This window comes from Coenobita brevimanus, chromosome 53 (genome assembly GCF_032717465.1).
Source record: "Coenobita brevimanus isolate Jiangsu-jjx chromosome 53, ASM3271746v2, whole genome shotgun sequence".
Classification (NCBI taxonomy): Eukaryota; Metazoa; Arthropoda; class Malacostraca; order Decapoda; family Coenobitidae; genus Coenobita; species Coenobita brevimanus.
Window position 1 is genome coordinate 41,563,149 of NC_137006.1, and position 21,933 is coordinate 41,585,081.

Consider the following 21,933-nt stretch of genomic DNA (forward strand, 5'->3'; position numbering starts at 1 on the left):
ATGATGATGATGATGATAATGACGCAAAACATCACTCAGTATGCCTCCACCAAGCCTTGCTCACCGACTCACCATACAACCTCCATGACAGGGTTCATTGTGGGTTGAAATGAGACTAAAGATAAAGTCGACCCCATATGACCTTGACCTTTAACCCCTTGACCTTGCTGACCTAATCAATTCATCTTCCCTTCATACTGTATCACTGACAAAACTTTGGTTGAAATCCGTTGAGGGGTTCAGAAGTTATCGCGTCCACACCCATATGACCTTGACCTTTGACCCCTTGACCCTGCTGACCTAATCAGTTCATCGTCCCTTCATACTGTATCACTGACAAAAAGTTGGTTGAAATCCGTTGAAGGGTTCAGGAGATATCGCCCCCACAAGGATAAACTAAGTCGACCCCATATGACCCTGACCTTTGACCCCTTGACCTCGTTGACCTAATCAGCCCATCATCCCCTCACACTGCATCGTCGATAAAAGTCTTGTGGAAATCCGTGAAAGGGTTCAGGAGATATCGCGCCCACAAATGTATTCCGGACGCACGCACACACCACGCACGCACGCACGGACAGACGAATCACCTTAAATGCCTCCTCGACTATGGGTGGGCGGAGGCGTAATAGTGAAGATGATGATGATGATGATGATGATGATGATGATGATGAAATTGAAAATAAAGACAATGATGATGGTGACGTCACAAATACAACAGAACGCTAAGGTGAAATAAGGAAATAGGGAGAAATAAGGAAATAAGGTGAAATAAAGAAATAAGGCAAAATAAGGAAATAAGATGAAATAAGGATATAAGGAGAAATGAGGATATAAGGTGAAATAAGGAAATAAGGTGAAAGAAGCTTAAATAAGGTGGCATAAGGAAATAAGGTGAAATAAGGAAATAAGGTAAACAATGGAAATAAGATGAGATGGGGAGAAATAAGGAAATAAGGTTATATAAGGTGAAATAAGGTGAAATAAGGAAAAAATGCGAAATAAGGGAATAAGGTGAGATAAGGAAATAAGATGAAATAAGGAAATAATGTGAAATGAGATGAAATAAGGAAATAATGTGAAATGAGGTGAAATAAGGAAATAAGGTGAAATAAAGAAATAAGGTGAAATAAGGAAATAAAGTGAATAAGGAAATAAGGTGATATAAGGAAATAAGGTGATATAAGCTGAAATAAGGTGAAATAAAGAAATAAGGTGAAATAAGGAGAATAAATTGCAACGGAAAAGATGCTAAGAGGCCCTCCCATGCAGAACGCGAGCCTTGCATGCACACATCAAGGCAATCAGTGTCTCATGCACAACCTCCAGGCGCTCCCCAAATGCAATCTCTATCAACTCACATGATTGCACGGCCGCCCCTCTCTCTCTCTCTCTCTCTCTCTCTCTGGTGTGTGTGTGTGTGTGTGTGTGTGTGTGTGTGTGTGTGTGTGTGTGTGTGTAACAGACGCTAGACAGGCACACCATGACTCCAAAATCGTCATCATCATCATCATCATCATCATCACCATCTCCCACTACACCGACACGATGGGTTGGGATCCAGAGGCGGGAGGTTCAAACCCTCATGCCATTTCCTGCAAGAATATGGGCTTGATCTCGCGTCTGATCAAACACCCGACCTTATTAATGCCTGTGTGTGACGCGACGTACCTGCGCATGGTCTCTGGTTGTTTTTATTTTCTTTATTTTTGTCTTTAAGGGTGACTATACTGCATTCTTTGTCTTCCTCCATTTTTCCAACTTTGTTATTATTTTAGTTCCTCCTCCTCCTTCTCGCCTTCTTCTTCGTCCTCTCCTCCTCCTTCTCGCCTTCTTCTTCTTCCTCCTCCTCCTCCTCCTCCTGCTTCTTCTTCTCTTTTCTTCCTTCACCTCTCAAGAAAAGACAACTATCAAATCCAAATGGCATACTAATTCATAATACTAACATCAGTAGTCGAAACCCAAGGCTCAATTGAACGTGAACCTGTGGTCGGAGATGCCCTTCTTCTACACTTTATCTACTTTTTAAGGGTTAGGGAGGTGAATGAGGGACGTTTGTATAACCAGGCAGCTCCACCGGGCGACCAAATCAGTGCCACCACATGAAGGCGTCCGTCTCCACTATCAATACTAGAAGCCTCATAACAGTATTTCGAATTTCCACATGAGGGACCACGGTAAACGTACCCATCCCAACAATCGGTCTTCCTGGGGGGCAGAGGCAATAAGTTATCAATACACGAAGCGACAGGACAAAAGCATTAAAATATGGGACAGTACACCCTGCTAAATCGGCCTGTCCCGTGCAGCTGCGTCCCAGGAGAGCTCCGAAAATGTTACCACCACTTACCTTTTTTCGTTCCCGTGGCTATAATGTTCAGTAAATGAGATGGATGTTGAGTACGTTATCTGTGGAAGGTCGCTAATATATCATCTGGAAGAAGGGCGATAAGAAATAAATTACCGGGAAATTGGCTTAGTCTCAGTATTAGGTAAAAAACTGGGGAGAAAATTTGAGTAATGCTTCCTTATCCCTTTCAGAACGCAGCCATATAACACAGCATCAACAAGGCCTTAGGGATGCGCCTTACACACACACACACATACACAAAACCAAAGAGTGCAATAACTAAACGAGGGGAGAAGGAGAGAGCTTCGCCATCTGACACCTTACCCCCAAATGTTTACAAATTACGCCACACTGTACTTCGTCAAGGCTGGTGAAAACTGCGCATGGAATTACTGGCGAAAACTGCGCATGGAATTACTGGTGAAAACTGCGCATGGAAATACCTGTGAAAACGGCGCATGAAATTTAAAACCGCATGAAATTCAGAATGTTGCGAGGACGGTGTGTTTTGCCGCATGCGTATCTTGGGCGGCTGCTGCAATAGGCTTTCGAGCGCGCACTAGGAGACAACGGGACCCATACGTGTACTGTACGTGTGTATTCCGCATGTACAGTCGGAGTTAAAAATCCTGTCCCTACCTCCTATCTTTTTGTCTATGGATCTGGAAAATGATTGTGGGTATTGAGATGCAGGCAGCACTGATAACTTATTTATTTATTTATTTATTTATTAGCCATAGATCATTTTTCATAAGTGTAATTTGCTGTGGATTTACAAGATTAATTTTTCAAACTTCGTGAAAAAAAAAAAAAAAGGGGGAGAGGGGAGAGGACTTTTGGTGTCGACTGTACTTTCTTCCTCCTCCTCCTCCTCCTCTTCCCCCTCGTCCTCCTCCTCCTCCTCCTCCTCCTCCAGCAATTTTCTCTCCTCACCCTTTACCCAATTTACTGATTCGTTTCTCTAATTCTCTCTCTTCCTTTCTTGTAATTCCTTCCTTCTTTCCTTCCTCTTCTCCTCCGACTCTTCTCATTCCACTCCTCTTCCTCTTTTTCTCCTTCCTCTTCCATTCCTTCTTCCTCCTTGTAGCCCACTCTTCCTCTTCCGCTTTTTTCTTCCCTTCTTGTTCTTCCTCTTCTTTCATGTCTTCCTCATCATCAATTTTTTTTTGTTTTCATTCTTTCTTTTTCTCATTCCTCTCCTCCTCCTCCTCCTCCTCTTCATTTATCTCCTCTTCCTCCTCCTCCTCCTGACCCCAGACTCTCCCCAGCCTACAGTCTCCCTCCATCTCCAACTATCTCCATATCTCCCCTCCCTTTTCTCCTCCTCTGCTTCCGTCTTCCTCCGTTATTCAATTTACTGTTTTATATCTTTATTTATATTGTTTCTCTTGGTTCATGTTTGCTGCCATGTCGAGGCCCCCACCATCCACTCACCTGATGTAGTGCTATCTTCAGGGCAACGTACACTAACAAGCGAAACGGATTCTGCTAAGTTTGGGGAGTCCACCATCCACTCACCTGATGTAGTGCTATCTTTGGGTGATTCTACACTGAACAATAAGCCAAATGATTTGTTAAATTTGGGGACACCACCATCCACTCACTTGATGTAGTGGTATCTTTAGATGACTCTACACTGAGTAACAAGAGAAATGTGTTACTGTAGATGAGAAAGAAAAAATACTGCATCTTGTAGTAACCATGTAGCCGAAATGGACGCCTGGTGGTCTCGTGGGTTAAGACTGTCCATTCAGAGGTACCACAAAAGGGTTAATGCCACTCAGGGTTAAGGAACTGGTCACTCTTGCCTTAGATATATGGAGTAAATAGCCTAGCCCCGAGTCCCTACGTTCCTGATGGGGGCTCTAAAGGACTGGGTGATAGATATGGAAGATCATTTATTATTATTATTATTATTATTATTATTATTATTATCATTGTTATTATTATTATTATTGTTGTTGTTTTTGTTGTTACTGTTATTATTATTATTATTATTATGACTATTATTATTGTTGTTGTTGTTATTATCATTATTATTGTTGTTGTTGTTGTTGCTATTGTTGCGTATGTCTGTCTGTTTCTGTGTATTTGTTTCCTTTTTTTTTTTTTTTTTTTTTTTTTTTTTTATGTGTCCGACTCTGAGCAAAGGCTTCAGGGCCTATATCTCGGGGGCAGTAGCCTATCCCAAGGCCCAGTGTCCTCCTACACCTCCACATGTCACCACTTCGGCGCTAACACCCACCGTCCATATTGAATACATGCTAGGGCTGTCTCATACAGGACTGGTGTATTGGTATTAGCGGGGGTATTTTTACGACATGTCGGCGGGTCATCTGGTAGAACAGGAAAGTCTGCTTTTAATGAAATTCAAATCCTTAAACTGTTCCCTGCCCCAGCCGGGGTTCGAACCTGGGTCCATCAGGACTGCAAGCCGCCTGTCTACCGATTCAGCCACCGCCTCCCCCTTGCTTGTCTGTGTTTGCTTGTCTTCCTGTCTGTCTGTCTGTCACTTTCATTGGTCATCTGATTGTCTGTTTGTCTCTCTCTCTATCTATGTAAAACGGGATGTCTGTCTGTCTGTCTGTCTTGCTTTTTGTCAGTCTGTTAAACACTGACACTGGTAAGAATCTCTCTCTCTCTCTCTCTCTCTCTCTCTCTCTCTCTCTCTCTCTCTCTCTCTCTCTCTCTCTCTCTCTCTCTCTCACTTTTTCTGGAACATCGCATCCCCACCCCCACCCCAAAAAAAGACAACCAAAGACCATGCGCTGATACTAGCCTCATCACGCACGAATATTGGTAGGATAAGGGGGGGCTGACTGACTGGACGCGAGGTCAAACTCAAATTATTGCAGGATATTGTGAGGGTATGGTGATGATGATGATGATGATGATGATGATGGTGGTGGTGGTGGTGGTGGTGGTTTGTTTGTGGATATGGTGGTGGTGGTGGTTTGTTTGTGGATATGGTGGTGGTGGTGGTGGTGGTGGTGTTGGTGGTGATGATGATGATGATGGTGGTGGTGATGGTGGTGTTGGTGGTGATGATGATGATGATGATGATGATGGTGATGATAATGATGATGATGATCCGTGGAGGGCAACAAAATGGCAGGGGACAGGGAGACGTGGAGGCGGTTTGTTTGTGGCCACCCATTACGGGATTAAGGCGTCTGGCTACAGATAGACAGACAGATAGATAGATAGATAGATGGCAGTCTCCTAGTAGCGAAGAAGTTAATGTAGGCTTTGACTCGTACTCTCGTTGGTTGAGGAAGCTCCCTAACACCTTTTCCTAAGCGATTTATTTTTGACACCTAACTCCCCTCTCTGTGTTACATAAACCCTTCCAGCATCGCCACACTCTGCATACACAACACACAAAAGGATATCAACCAACCATATAAAAAGGAATAAATCGCTAAGGAAGAGGTGTTAGGGAGCTTCCATAAAATAATAATAATAATAATAATAACAATAATAATCATCATCATCATCATAATATTAATAATGATAATAATAATAATAATAATAATAATAATAATAATAATAATAATAACACTCAAAACAATAATAAACTAAAATTATGCTATACTCCTTTCACTTTAACTTGGCCAAGAATTCCATCCTTTACGCAGCCTATTTTTCGAAGCGCTACAGGCCTACCATAGCACTTCTTCGTGACTAGCACCAAGGTCAACTCTTTAAGATTCTGAGACGGCAATTTTAGGCCAAGTTAGAGTAGGAGGAGTATAGTGACGAGGAAGAGCAACGGAGAATCTGCCCTAACACCTGTTCCTAGGCGATTTGTTTTCTGTTTTTACTCATTCGTGCCTTATCCCTCTCATATCAAGACTTTGCACCAGAAATAAATGTAATAATGATAAATAATAAACAATAAATGGGGTGTCATGGGAAGAATAAATCGCTAAGGAAAAGGTGTTAGGGTTTTTTCAGAGCCAAATGGAAAAAATATTCTTTAATTTAAAAGCGAGTACTGTTGAATAACTCGTATTTGTGGACCCTGACGCATTGCGGAGAGAGAGAGAGAGAGAGAGTGAGAGAGAGAGAGAGTTACATAAGTACAGAGAAAATACAGAATTGAAGATCTTTACAGCTGAGAGAGAGAGAGAGACAGACAGACAGACAGAGACAGAGACAGAGACAGACAGACATAGATTAAAATGGCAGCATAACACAATACAATGGAAAATACAGCAGACACGAAATACAACAAAAATACAATAACTACAATAACTACCATACAATCTAGACTATACACCCCCCTGCGGTACAAAATACAATTGGCAATACAGTAGACGATACAGTACAATAGGAGGGAATACGATACATGAAATAATGAAATACAAGGCTTAATATAACAGGACGATATAGTAGGGGAGGGAATACAGGAGGGTAGGATTACACAGGATTACACAGGAAAGCAAACAGCAACAGACCTTATGGTCCTTTCGAGGCTGCTTGTCAGAGAAAACTATGACTACAAGATCTAACTCTACATGTTGAAGGATAAGGATAGGAAAGCAAGAAGGCTCCCCCCACCACCAAACCCTCCAGGAAAAAGTGAGAAAAACCACCATGCAGCATGGAAAAACTAACATGGAAATTTTATAGGAAACATTGGAAAGGAAAAGTCACATTCTATAATACTTTATCTATAAGCTACCCGATAGAGTAACCTGAAAGAGAAAGTAAACAAATAAAATAATAGTTACGGCATGACATTATAAACCAGTTACATTGAGTTAATGGGAAGTCTGTGGACATAACGTGGAAGCTACACACTGCACAGAGTGGATGTTTAGGGGTGGTGCGGCAACCTTCCCTGGCGCTTTTTAGGTAGGCAGCAGTCAATCAGGCAATAGCTCCGTTCACTCCACTGAGACAAGGAACTCTCCCATGTGGGACAGTACACAAGTTTCATCCTGAAGCAGTGACCCCTGGTACATTAAAAAAATCCCGATGGTGGTCACTTGACTAACAGGGACCCTCAGTGATCCACAGCCCATCACAGGTCGAAAGTAAGAGTAGTGACCGTTAACTCAGGGTTATCTGTGCAGATCCTAATCTGTGCTTATATTGCTTTGTTTGCACCGAATAAATTGAAAATGTATAATATCGTGACGCAACACTATGTACGGGTACATTGTTTACGGGGTGTCTTGTAGACTAAGGGGCATGAACTTACATGTACCGTAGCTATAAAAGCAAGTTATTCGGACAGAAAAAGAGTCAGCTGAGGATTTTCATGCAAATACTTGTCTAATTTGTTTTTGAATGTCTCAATTGAGATACTGTTCACGGTATCTGAGGGTAATCTGTTCCAGATATTTACAACTCTGTTAAAGAAGAAGTATTTTGCTTCGTGGGATTGGAATCGTTTTCCCATGATTTTGCAGCCATTACTTCTGGTTTGACTCGACCGGTCTATATCAAAATATTTATTCATGTCTAAGTTGTCATATCCCTTCATGATTTTGAAAACTTCAATAAGGTCCCTCTTAACCTGCGCTTCGTTAGGCTAAATAATTTAAGTTCTTCAAGGCGTTCCTCATATGGTTTGTTTCTAAGTCGTGGTACCATTTTTGTGATTCTTCGCTGAATTTTCTCTAATTTTTCAATGTCCTTTCTGTAGTACGGAGACCAGAATTGCACACAATACTCAAGATGGGGGCGCACTAGCGAGTTGTACAAGGCAAGTATGACTTTTTCCGATTTAAACTCGAAAGTTCTTCCAATAAAACCCACTAGCTTGTTTGCAATTTTTACCGCATCGGTACACTGCTTGCTTGGTTTTAGGTCATTTGATATTATCACACCAAGATCCTTTTCACTGTCTGTACTTGATAACTGAATATTGTTCATTTTGTAATTTGCATGGACATTGTTACTTCCAATATGAAGTACTTTACATTTTTCTGTGTTGAATTTCATTTGCCATTTTTCTGCCCAGCTTGCTAAAGTATTAGAGGAGGATGAGGGGAAGGGAGGAAAGGAGGAGGAGGAGGAGGAGGAAAAGATGATGTTGATGATGTTGATGATGATGATGAAAAAGAAGATGATGATGATGATGATGATGATGATGATGATGATGATGATGATAATGATGAAGAAGAAGAAGAAGAAGAATGGGGAAAGACAGGAGGAGGAGAGAGAATGGAGGGAAAAGGGAAGGGGAAGGAGGAGGAGGAGGAAGAGGAGGAGGAGGAGGAGGAGGATAGCTAATACAATATACAACAATACACGCATGGGCAAGCTCCCTAACACCTCTTCCTTAGCGATTTATTTTGGGATGCGGTTGGTAAATATCCTTTACTATGTTATTTATGCAGAGTATGGTGATGTTTGAGGGATTTATATAACAAAGAATATGGGAGTAAGGTGTAATAAGCAAAATAAATCGCTTAGGAAGAGGTGTTAGGGAGCTTCAGACTGGGGAGAGGGGAGGATTTAGAGAAGGCCTTCAAAATCCCTTCGTCTAAATCGCCAATAAATCCTCTGAGGTCAGCAAGAATAAAAGAGCCAGGATAAGTCGCCACAATGAAGCTGTTAAGGGAAAAATGGCTGTATGGAAGTGAATAAATTTGAAGATACATTGAGTTAAGGGAAAATGTATGCAGATTGGAGGAGGGAGAGAGAAAGGAAGTTGATTTGAGAGAGAGGGGAGTGTGTGTGTGTGTGTGTGTGTGTGTGTGTGTGTGTGTGTGTGTGTGAGAGAGAGAGAGAGAGAGAGAGAGAGAAGGAGAGACAGAGGGAGAGAGAGACATAAAGAAATATATGTAGGAACAGAAACTGGTTAAAATACGAGAGAGAGAGAGAGAGAGAGAGAGAGAGAGAGTGGGGGGACTGTCTCATTTATCATCAATATTTACCACATCCATATACCCCTGTCCCAGCCCCCCCTCCCCCCAGACTACCCACTCCCCCCTTCACCCCACCCCTCCGTATTGCCCCTCTCGTGTGTACCCTCTCTCTCTCTCTCTCTCTCTCTCTCTCTCTCTCTCTCTCTCTCTCCCTTTTTCCCTTCCTCTTTCCTCTTCTCTCCTCTCCTTCCTCTTTACTCCTCTCATTTCCTTATCATCATCTCCCTTCTTCTCCCTCTTCCTCTTTACTTCCTTGATCTTCCCATCTTCCTTCCTCTCTTTCTCTCTCCCTCCTCTCTCTCTCCCTCCTCTTTTCTCCTCATCTTCCTATCTTCCTTCCTCTTTTTCCCTCTCCTTCCTCCTCTCTCCTCTCACTCCTCCCTTCCTGTTCTTCCTCCTCTCTTCCTCTTCCTTCTTCCTCCTTCCTCCTATCTTCTTTTCTCCTTCCTATTTTTTTCAGTGGCTGTCTTCACGTTCTTCTGCTTCTTCCCTAAATCGCTCCTAATGATATGTTAAGGAGGGAGGGAGGGAGGGAGTGAGGGAGGAAGGAAGGGTGAAGGGAAGGAGGGAGGGAGAGTAAAGGGAGGGAGGGAGGGAGGAAGGAAGGGTGAAGGGAAGGAGGGAGGGAGGAAAAAGGAGTGAAAGAGGAAGTGGGAATAGAAATGGAAATGTAGAGAGACAGACAGACAGACAGACAGACAGATAGATAGATAGAGAGAGAGAGAGAGAGAGAGAGAGAGAGAGAGGCAACAGAAAGCAAGACACAATGAAGATATAAAGAAGAAAAGAAGAGGGAGAGAGGAAGAACAAAAGAAACAAGTACATAAAACAAACACAAAGAGAGGGAGAGAGAGAAAGAATCGAGATAGACGAAGCCAATTTACTGAGAGAGAGAGAGAGAGAGAGAGAGAGAGAGAGAGAGAGAGAGACGGCGATTAACTGGGTGAGTGAATGGTAAAGATAAAGGAAGAAACGTAGATCAAGGAACACGAAGAAAGGAAGGAGAAAGGGAGATGAAAGGGAGGAGAAATGGAGAAGAAAAGGGGTGGAAAGAGAAAGGAAATGAAGGAGAAAGGGAGAGGACAGTGAGAGGGAAGGGACAAGAATGAAGAAAAGGAGAAGAAAGGGAGAAGAAAGGGAGAGGAAATGGAGGAGAAAGAGAGAAGAAAGGGAGGAGAAGGAGAAGCAAGGGAGAAGAAAGGGAGACGAGAGGGAGACGAAAGAGTGAAGATAGGGAGAAGAATGGAGCACCTGTAAAAATCTGCTGGACTACCTAATAGCCTTTCCATCACAAAATGTTTACAAACACCATTATCTTTGTTTCCATACCGTTACTGAACCCACAGTGACCAATTATGACAAAAAATTCTAAAAAAAAAAAAAATCGTATATTTTTGCGTGTCGCGATTTCAGACAATACCGCGCCGTCGCGTCGCGGGCGGTCACCAAAATTTTTAATTGGCATTTTTCTGACACTCCCTGGACTTACCCCGACATAATGCCAAAAAAATTAGTTCAACATCTATTACCTTTCTCATGAAAGAAACGAACAAACGCCAAGACAGACATTTTCGCGTTTCGGGATTTCCGAAAATTTCTCGCCGTCCGGTCGCGTGCGATCCCCAAACTTTTTGTATTTTTCTTACACACCCTGAATTAAACGCAGTCTAATGCAAAAAGAATAAGGTCCATATCTGTTACCGCTCTCATGAAAGAAACAAATAAACTCACAGACAGACATTTTCGCATGTCGCGATTTGCGACAATTTCTCGCCGTCGCGTTGAGTGCGATAGCCATTTTTTTTTTCTGACACTCCCTGGACTTAGCTCGACCTAATGCAAAAAGAATTAGGTCGATATCTATTACCGTATTTGTGAAAGAAGCAAATAAAAGCACAGACAGACACACACATACACAGCTTGACTTTACTATTTAAAGCACACACTCGAATAGACCTTTTAAGCCCATCAATAAATGTCGACATCCTTTTATTGTATTCCTCTCCTCCTTTCTCTCTCTCTCTCTCTCTCTCTCTCTCTCTCTCTCTCTCTCTCTCTCTCTCTTTCTCTGTCATTTTCTTTACGGACCTCTTCCCTTCTTATCGAACTTTTATGCATGCTCCTCTCTTTTGTTATTCTCTCTCTCTCTCTCTCTCTCTCTCTCTCTCTCTCTGCCACAACGAAACCTCAAGAATTTTCCCCCAAAACAAGACACCAAGAAAAATAATCCCTAGATCGAAAAAAATCCCTAAAAAAAAAAAAAATCCCCCGCCATTCAGATACAACGAAAATTACCCTAAGCCCTTCAGCCCGAGGACCTTATTTATATATTTATTTATTTATTTATTGAGGTTTTTGGATGATTTTAGGACCCACAGAGAAATAAATAAATTGAAAAACATATGATTTGTTCACTTCTTCAGTACGAGAGGCCTTTTCCCTTTTTCCCCTGCCTTAAAAAATATCCCTAAAAATTTCCCTACCCATGCAGATATTTTCCCCTGTGCATATAAAATTTCCCCCAATATTTCCCCACCAATTCTAATTTTTCCCTACACCTGACAAGCAGTATTTCCAAATCAGTTATATTTTTTCCCTAAATCAGGTGAAAGGTCCCCAGATATTCCCTGCACATCAAACATTCCCCGACACACACACACACACATACACACACACACACATATCCCAAAACTTCCCCGACACACACACACACACACACACACACACACACACACACACAATCCCAAAACTTCCCCGACACACACACACACACACACACACACACACACACACACACATCCCAAAACTTCCCCTACACCAAACACAAAATCACCTCACTATCCCCCACCCCATCAAACTTCCCCCAGGTCCGACCAAAAATTCCCTGCCAGCCTTTTCATCCACACTATTTTACCCTACACGACCTAAAAAAAATCCCTAAATTTCCCCCAAACAAAGCCATTTTTCCCTAAACTATATATTTTTTCCCCAATACATCATCAGTAACCAAATTTTATCCCTAAACTCACCCAATTATTTTCCCCTACACTGGCCACAAATTTCCCTGCCACGTATATCTTTCCCCCGCCAGCCAAAGGGAAGGCACTGGCATCTAAAATGTGTCCCTATCTTGGCCCCCTGAGAGAGAGAGAGAGAGAGAGAGAGAGAGAGAGAGAGAGAACATGGAAATATCAGTGACAACAAAGAATGGCTGATGAGAGAGAGAGAGAGAGAGAGAGAGAGAGAGAGAGAGAGAGAGAGAGAGAGAGAGAGAGAGAGAGAGAGAGATAATAATCCCTTTGGAAATTCCAGGCATATGACCTTGGCTGGAAAAGCGTCGAAGGGTTGGTTTCCAGTCCTTCATTCCAGGCATTCCAGTTCTCTCTCTCTCTCTCTCTCTCTCTCTCTCTCTCTCTCTCTCTCTCTCTCTGTCAGTTATCGATATTTCTTGTTTATTGCGTTTATATTTGCATCTCTCTCTCTCTCTCTCTCTCTCTCTCTCTCTCTCTCTCTCTCTCTCTCTTTCAGTTATCGATATTTCATGTTTATTGCGTTGAAATTTGCATCTCTCTCTCTCTCTCTCTCTCTCTCTCTCTCTCTCTCTCTCTCTCTCTCTCTCTTTCTCTGTGTTCTGACTGGTGAAGGAGGAGAGGGAGACCAAGGATGAGGCTGGAGAACAAAACTAAATGAATCAGGAAGAGAAATATATTGAGGAGGAGGAGGAGGAAGAGGTGGAAGGACAGAGTGGAGGAGAACTGAGGTAGAAAGAGGTGTACTGGAGGTCGTGGTAGAAGCAGGAGGGGAAGACCGAATACGAGGTGGAGGGATAAGGCAGAGGAGAATAACAGGTAAGGAGTTTTAAGAAGCGGTTTGGTCAGAAGACGTGGAGAGGTAGACTGAGAACTACGGGGCATTTATATAATATTTTTAGTCGAATTTGCCTGTATTTATATTTTTAATTCACAAAGCTACTAAAATAATAATAATAATAATAATAATAATAATGACGTGAGAAAGAGGAGACCAAATAACTTCCCAAAATATTTCACTCCCACGGAAATTTGTGAATTGTAAGAACTGATAAATATTCTTTGTTAATATAGGCCTGGTGGATAAGATGAGGTATTACGTAAGTTAGGGACGTGTGGGGGTGGGGGAGATTAGTGGGGATGAGTTGTGGTATATGTGAGCCTGGAATGTGTGGGGGATGGGGGAGAGGTCTGGGGAGGGGAGTAGTATATGTGAGTCAGAGATGTGTTGGGGTGGGGGAGAGGACTGGAGAGGGGAGTGGTGTATGTGAGTTAGGGATGAGTTGGGGTGGGGGAGAGGAGTGGGGATGAGTTGTGGTATATGTGAGTCAGGAATGTGTTGGGGATGGGGGAGAGGAATGGGGAGCGGAGTGGTATTTATGAGCTAGGGATGAGTTGGGGTGGGGGAGAGGACTGGGGAGGGGAGTGGTATATGTGAGTCAGGAATGTGTGGGGATGGGGGAAGGGAGTGGGATATGTGAGTCAGGGATGAGTTGGGGTGGGGGAGGGAAGTGACGAAGAGTTGTGGCAGTCCTGAAGGCATTTTTGTCACAGCCACCAAGGATCCATTCAGGGACCGACCTTGTGGCAGTTATTAGATAGACTGAACCTCTGAAAGTAAACACACAGATAGATTGGACGTGTGAATAGTCAGATACGTAGACTAGACGATTATAAAGAGGCAAATACACAGACTGGAAGCGTGTAAAGAGACAGATACACAACCTGGACGTGTGTGGATAGTCAGGTACACAGACTAGACGATAACAGGGACATGCATAGTAGGAGCTTGCTAACAGACAGACGTTCAGATTGACAGCCTATCAACACACACAGAAATTGACCAGCAGACAATATAGACAGACAGGCAGCTAGACAGGTAAACAGGCTACTGGTACTGTGCAGACAAATGGGTTAACAGTGTGATGGTGTGGGACGGGGCACACAGAGAACAGGGCAGTGTAATTGTGGCAGGATTATGCTCGGGTCTCGGGAGTGTTCGGGGCGAGATATCAGCCGAGTTTTGTGGCCTCGTAAAGTGCTGGAAGCGGTGGAAAATGGCCTGGAATTGCAACCCCAAATGGCGAAAAACTGCTGATCGAGACGTGAGGGAGGGCTATGAGGATTTTGGCAGGTGGGTGAAGGAAAAAAAAAGACAGTACTCGGGGGTAATGAAAGGGAAAGAGTTGGGGAGGAACTTATTATTCTTTTTCCCTTATTTCCCTCATATTATTGCTGTTCCATTAATTTTTTTTGTCTTGTATTCAGCCTTCTTCTTCTTTCCATCCTGGTTTTTACTGTCCTACGTATCTTTAACATTTCTCTCTCTCTCTCTCTCTCTCATTCATACCTTTTTATAATTTACTGCTCCATCCTTCACTAACTTTATTATGCACTCTCCTTCCGTCCTTCACCCTCTCCTTCATCCTTCCTTCACACCCTTCATCATTTTTCATCTCACCCTTCCCTTCCTTCATCATTCACGTTTCTCCCTTCCATCTTTCCTTCATTTCCTACCTGATTCTTCCCTTCCCTATATTCATTCTGTGTCATTCTATCCTGTCATTCTCTCTTCTACTGTTCTTTATATCTTCTTTATCATTCTTTCTTCCATTCCTTGCATTCATTCCCTCTGCTTTCTTCCATTTTTCTTCGTATTTTGCTTACTGTTTACTTCCCCATATTCATTCTTCCTCCTACAATCCTTCTACTTCCTCCATACCTTTTTTTTTTTCATTTCTGTCTATCTCATTCTCCTCTTCTTTCTCTTCCTCCTCCACTCCACCTTCTACTCTCCTCTATACCTTGTTCATCGTTTCCTAAGACTTTGTTTCCTTCCTTAAATTTCCTCTTCTCTTTCCCCTTCCTTCTGCTGTCTTACTTCATCACTTACTCTTCCATTCTTTTCGTTCCTTCCCATTCCTCCTTTACTTAGCCTTAATTTGTCTTTATTTTCTTTATTACCTACTCTTTCAGTCTTCCACATCTTGTCTTTACTCATCCTCTCTCAGCCACTCCTTCTGACTCTCCTTCAACCCTTATTTCTCCTTTACTTCTTCATTCTTCCTTACTTTATAAATATCCCTCTTCTTTTTATCTGATGTACCTCTTTTATTCTTTACTATCCATTCCTTTCTTCTTTATTTATACTGATTGTCCTTAATTATGCTTTCCTTACTCCATTTCCCCTTCTTTCTTTCCTTCCTTTATCTACACTTCCTCTTTCCTTCCTTCCTCCATCCCTCACTTCCCCTTTCCCTCCTACCATCTTCCGCCTTTCGTCTTTCCTCCTCCCTTCTCCTTTTCCTCTTCACTTTCATCTCTCCTTCCATCTTCCCTCTTTCCTTCCTTTTTCCTTCCTCCCTTCATCTCCCCTTTCTTCTTCCCTCCTTATTCTCCTCTCCAATCTCCTCTCACCCCTTTCCATTCCTCTCCCCCTCTCCTTTCTCTCTCCTCTCCTCTCCCATCCTTCCCCCCTTCCTCCATCACTCCCCTTATCCTTCTCCCCCATTTCTCTCCCCTCTCCCCATTCAATACAAGGAATTTCGTCGACTCAGCAGAAGCAGAGGATAAATCGTCCGTGGGATACTGAAGGGGGGGGCCACTACCCTCCCCCCACTGCCAACTCAAAAATATTATACCCCTATCCAAAAAAAAAAAGAAAAAAAACAGAAATCTTTTTGTCATATTTTCTGCGATTTATTCCTCGGTTTACTTTCACCTGAGGGAACTGGGTCATTCTCACAACTGCCCTCGCTTTAATGACACCAGATAAAGAAAGAAAGAGAGAAATAAAGAAAGAAAATATAATAAAAAGCTAGCACTAAGAAATGAAGTATTCTCCACAACCCTCTTCAGTTTTCGACAGTGCTATACTCCCTTCACTCTAACTTGGCCTAAAATTGCCATCTCTCCATCTTGAGTGCTGAGGTGTGGCGATAGATTAACCCTAGAACATGGCGCTAGTCACGAAGAAGCGCTATGGAAAGGATGTGGAGACGCAGCGTTACCCTATCCTATCATTGTGCTACGTGATATAAGCTGCAAAAGGACGAAATACCTGGGCCAAGTTAAGGCGAAAGGAGTATAGTCAATTCTAGCGCCTGTATCAGAGTGTACAAACAACAACTAGATGTTCATGAGGTCAGGCTTCGTGGGAATTATGCGAGGTCAAAGAAATCGTGAATGGGGTTAGAATAGGTCAGATATTGTTAGGTTAAATTTGGTTGAATTGGGCTAACTTGGGGTATTTTTGGGTAACTGCCTATGGGGAAGATATAAGGGTATTTGCTAGAAATATAGAGAACTAGAATACCTGAGAGAGAGAGAGAGAGAGAGAGAGAGAGAGAGAGAGAGAGAGAGTCCCAGATATTAGCTCGTTATATATGCATCCTCAACATATTATTTTCACCCGAATTATAAAAAAGATAATATATACAGTTTATGTCTCTTAATTCTAGACGTGTGTGTGTGTGTGTGTGTGTATGTGCTCCTTATAGGCCAGGGGCAGTACATTATAAGTCTATATTTCATTATCCTCATCATCATCATCATCATCATCATCATCATCATCATCATCATCACCATCCTCCTCCTCCTCCTCCTCCTCCTCTTCCTCATCATCACCATCATCATCAACATCATCACCATCCTCCTCCTCCTCCTCCTATTTTTTTTTTTACATCAAAGCCTTACCCACAGATTTTGGCCAAATTTAGAGACGACCTTCATTACTACCAAAACCAACTCGCCTTTGCGTTCGGTAACATTCCAAGCCCTCTCTCTCCCTCTCTCTCTCTCTCTCTCTCTCTCTCTCTCACCCTTGCTACTCCATGCATTCCTAGCGCCTCTTTTGAGTATATAACGGAAAAGCTATATATAAGAGAAGCTATAACAGAAGAGCTATATACATAAAGTTATAAAAATGCCTCTATGGTAAAGATAATATAAGTTAGTCTATAAATACCTCTGCACTAAAACTCACCAGCTGAATTCTTAACTGCTGTTCGGACGGCTCAGTATGCTGGTGTGGGCGCGGGGGTGGCAGCGGGAATGACAAAGAGGGAACTGCATCATTTTTTGGCCTCTGCGTAACTTCGTGTGACATGCGTAAGTGATTTTGTTGTGAGGGGCTCCGTGGGTATTTGAGAGAGAGAGAGAGAGAGAGAGAGAGAGAGAGAGAGAGAGCACGTGTCACTTTCCTCTCCTATCTACATTACTTATACACCCTATTACACTCCCTCAGACCCACCCACATCCCACACTGAACGTTCTATATATCATAGCATCTCAAACAACATTGCACTCTCAGTCACCTATAAGATTCAATAACTTCCTCACTACAGCACCTACTGCAATCACCCCAAGCCAGACCCACCCACACCTACACCCACACCTACACCCACACCCACCCACACTTACACAAACCCACACCCATCAACACCCATCCACATCTACCAACACCAACCACGCCATATTTACACTCAAACTAACCCACAGTTATACCCACCCACACCCCACCCACACCCACATACATCCCACTCTCAGCTTCCTTTATAATTCAGTACCGCCCACACAGCAATGCACCTTAAACCACTTACGACCGATTACCTCCTTCACTTTCGTCATACACTCTAACACCCACGTCCATCTACACCCACCCACACCCACATCCATCTACACCCACCTACACCCAATCCCGACCATGTATAAATTTAAGATCTCCTTCATCTTATTGCTCTCTCTCTCTCTCTCTCTCTCTCTCTCACCTGTCATTTCCACCCTGCCCTTCCATTCAGCTCACCTCCGCCCTCTCATTTCCCCCCCCCCTCTCTCTCTCTCTCTCTCTAATCCAGCCTTCACATCCTCCCTCTCTCTCTCCCTTTCATTTCGCATAGAGAGGATCATTTTAATTCTTCCTCCCTTACCTCTCTCTCTCTCTCTCTCTCTCTCTCTCTCTCTCTCTCTCTCTCTCTCTCTCTCTCTCTCTCTCTCTCTCTCACATAATGGACAGCCGGGTTACTATGATCTCTTTCTTTATTGCTCTTCCTTTGTTATGGACAGTATCTTGGCCCCATTGCTTCCGTGTGTCCTCCTGATTCCTGATATTATCTTTAATTCTCTCTCTCTCTCTCTCTCTCTCTCTCTCTCTCGTTTTCCCTCATTCTTTCTCTCTCCCTCTCCTTCCTTACCTTCGTCATCACTTCCTGCCCTCCCTCTCACTCTCTCCTTCCTTCCTCTATTTTGCTCTCTTCCTTCCTTCCTTCCTTCCTCCTTGATCATATGTCTTCCTCCCTCCCTCCTTCCTTCCTCCTCTCCCCAAGCTTCCTTCCTTCATTCCTTGGCTTCTTCTCCCTTCCTTCCTTCCCTCCTTCCTCTCTTTCTCAGACACATTACTCTTTCATATCTTCCTCTTGTCTTCATCTTTCTTCCTTCCTCCTCTCACATTTTCTTCCTCTCTTTTCCTCTCACGTTCCTTCGTCTTCTCCTCCTCCTCCTCCTCTTCCTCCTCCTCCTCCTCCTCCTCCTCCTCCTCCTCTTCTTCTTCTTCTTCTTCTGCTTCTCTCCCTCCTCCTCTTCCTCCTCCTCCTCCTCCTCTTCTTCTTCTTCTTCTTCTTCTTCTCCTCCTCCTCATCATCATCATCATCATCATTTTCTTCTTCTTTTTCTTCTTCCATTCTTCTTCTTCTTCTTCTTCTCCTCCTCCTCCTCCTCCTCCTCCTCTTCTTCTTCTTCTTCTTCTTCTTCTTCTACTTCTCCTCCTCCTCATCATCATCATCATCATCATCATCATCATCATCATCATCATCTTCTTTTTCTTCTTCTTCTTCTCCTCCTCCTCCTCCTCCTCCTTTTCCTTCTCTTCCCTCTCTCCCTCCCTTCTTCGTTCTTCTTCCCTCTCCCACTCACCGTCTTCAATATATCCTTCTTTTCCCCCATCCATTTACTGATATTTCTGTCAGTCCTTCACCTATATGCATTTTCTTTCCTTCCTTCCTCTCTCCTTCCTTCTTTCTTTCCTCTTTCCTTCCTTCCTTCCTTCCATTTTCCTTCCTTCCTTCCTTCCTTCCTCTTTCCTTCCTTCCTCTTTCCTTCCTTCCTTTCTCCTTCCTTCCTTCCTTCCTCTCTCCTTCCTTCCTTCCTTCCTCTTTCCTTCCTTCCAATCTTCGTCTCTTCTTAGTTCCTTCCTCCCTCCTTCCCTCTCCATTTCTATCTCTGTCTCTCCTTCACCTTAACCACCTTCCTTCCATCCTTCCCTCCTTCCTTCCCTCTCTCCTTCCTTTTACTCCCATTCCTTCACTCCTCCTTCTCTCCCAATTCCCTTTCCTCCTGTCTATCTATCTCTCCCTCCATTACCCTCTCCCTCAAGCTTTCCTCCCTCCTCCCTCTCTTCTCTTCCTGTTCCTCAAATTTCCCTCCCTCCTCCCTCCTCCTCCTCCTCCTCCTCTTCCTCCAGTCTTTCCCTCCATTCCTCCTCCTTCTGATTACCCGTAGTTTTTATTCAGGGTTTTGTGTTGCGTATTTTAATTTTTTTCTGGTCATTCTCCTTTCGCTTTTCCTCTCTCTCTCTCTCTCTCTCTCTCTCTCTCTCTCTGGCCATAACGTGTCTCTCTCCCTAATCCAACGTCAGTCTCCATCAGGCGCTCTCTCCCCCTGTCCCCTCCCCTGTCCCCCTGTCCCCTCCCCTGTCCCCCTGCCCCCTGTCCCCTCCCCTGTCCCCCTTACAAGCGTCTTATCCAAGCCTCCCTTCTCTCTCTCTCTCTCTCTCTCTCTCTCTCTCTCCACTGGGCAAGAGGAGAGATGCTTCACACACACACACACACACACACACACACACACACACACACACGTCAATTATAACTCAGAGGAAACTACGGCGGAAATTGTAATCATACCTGGAGCAAAGGTACACACACACACACACACACACACACACACACACACACACACACACATACACACACACACACACACACACACACACACACAAACACACACACACACACACACACACACACACACACACACACACACACACACACACACACACACACACACACATTTTAGCAGTACCTCACACCTTTAATTAAATCCGACAGGTGAGGGACATCTACCCATACCACTACCCCACTCTCTCACCCACACCAGTACACCACAGCACACCCACACCACACTCTACACCACAGCACGCCTACACCACACTCTACACCACAGCACACCTACACCACACTCTACACCACAGCACACCCACACCTCACTCACAAACACCATATCACACCCACACCACACTCACAGACATCACAGCACACCCACACCACACTCACAGACATCACAGCACACCCACACCACACTCACAGACACCACAGCACACCCACACCACACTCACAAACATCACAGCACACCCACACCACACTCTACACCACAGCACACCCACACCACACTCACAAACACCACAGCACACCCACACCACACTCACAAACACCACAGCACACCCACACCACACTCACAGACATCACAGCACACCCACACCACACTCGCAAACATCACAGCACACCCACACCACACTCACAGACATCACAGCACACCCACACCACACTCACAAACATCACAGCACACCCACACCACACTCAACACCACACCACATCTCTTTCTACACACTTCACCACATCGCCCCTACACTACCCCCAATACACACTCTTAGTCTAGCACATTCCAGCCCCCAGTGCACCCTCTCTACACACTCCCATTGCCAACACACTCATTACACTCTCTCACCCCCCCCCCCAACAAAACATATCCTTGCTCACACTCTGCTCATAAACACACACACACACACACACACACACACACACACACACACACACACACACACACACACACACACACACACATTCTCTCTCTCTCTCTAACATCATACCTCCATTGCACCTCTTATGTACACACACACACACACACACACACACACACACACACACACACACACACACACACACACACACACAGGTCTTGGCACCGGAAGTATGGTATTTACTTAACAGACCACCAATGCTGTGTGTGTGTGTGTGTGTGTGTGTGTGTGTGTGTGTGTGTGAGGTGGGACAATAATCACCAAAATACACACACACTTTCCCCTCCTCCATCCCCTTCCCCACTTCCTCCCTCCCCTCTCCCCACTTCCTCACTCCCCTTCCCCACTTCCTCCCTCCCCTCTCCCCACTTCCTCCCCAACTCCCCCTCCCCAGCTCTCCCTGAATGCTGCGCTGTATGGTGCTAGTCACGAAGAAGTGCTACGGGAAGGAGGATAAGCTACAGGAAATAAGCTACAAAGAAGGAGAATTATAAACGATTGAACAGCAGTACTTTGAGCCCTGTGTTCATCTGAAATCTGAACCCAGTGGACTGCAGACTGAAATTCCTCTCTCTCTCTCTCTCTCTCTCTCTCTCTCAGCTCAATAAAACAATCCATACCACGTTTCTTTACACCTAACAAAAAAATCCATAACCTTTCCTAGCTTCGTCGATTGTGAAGTCAGACAGATAGACAAATTTGACTAGTAACCAAGGAGACTCACCCCTACTTTATCATCAAATTTCATGTCACAACTTAATATTATGGATGTGATTTTTTATAAAGTCGTCGGTCTGAAGTGATTAAGTATTTTCTCCCCCA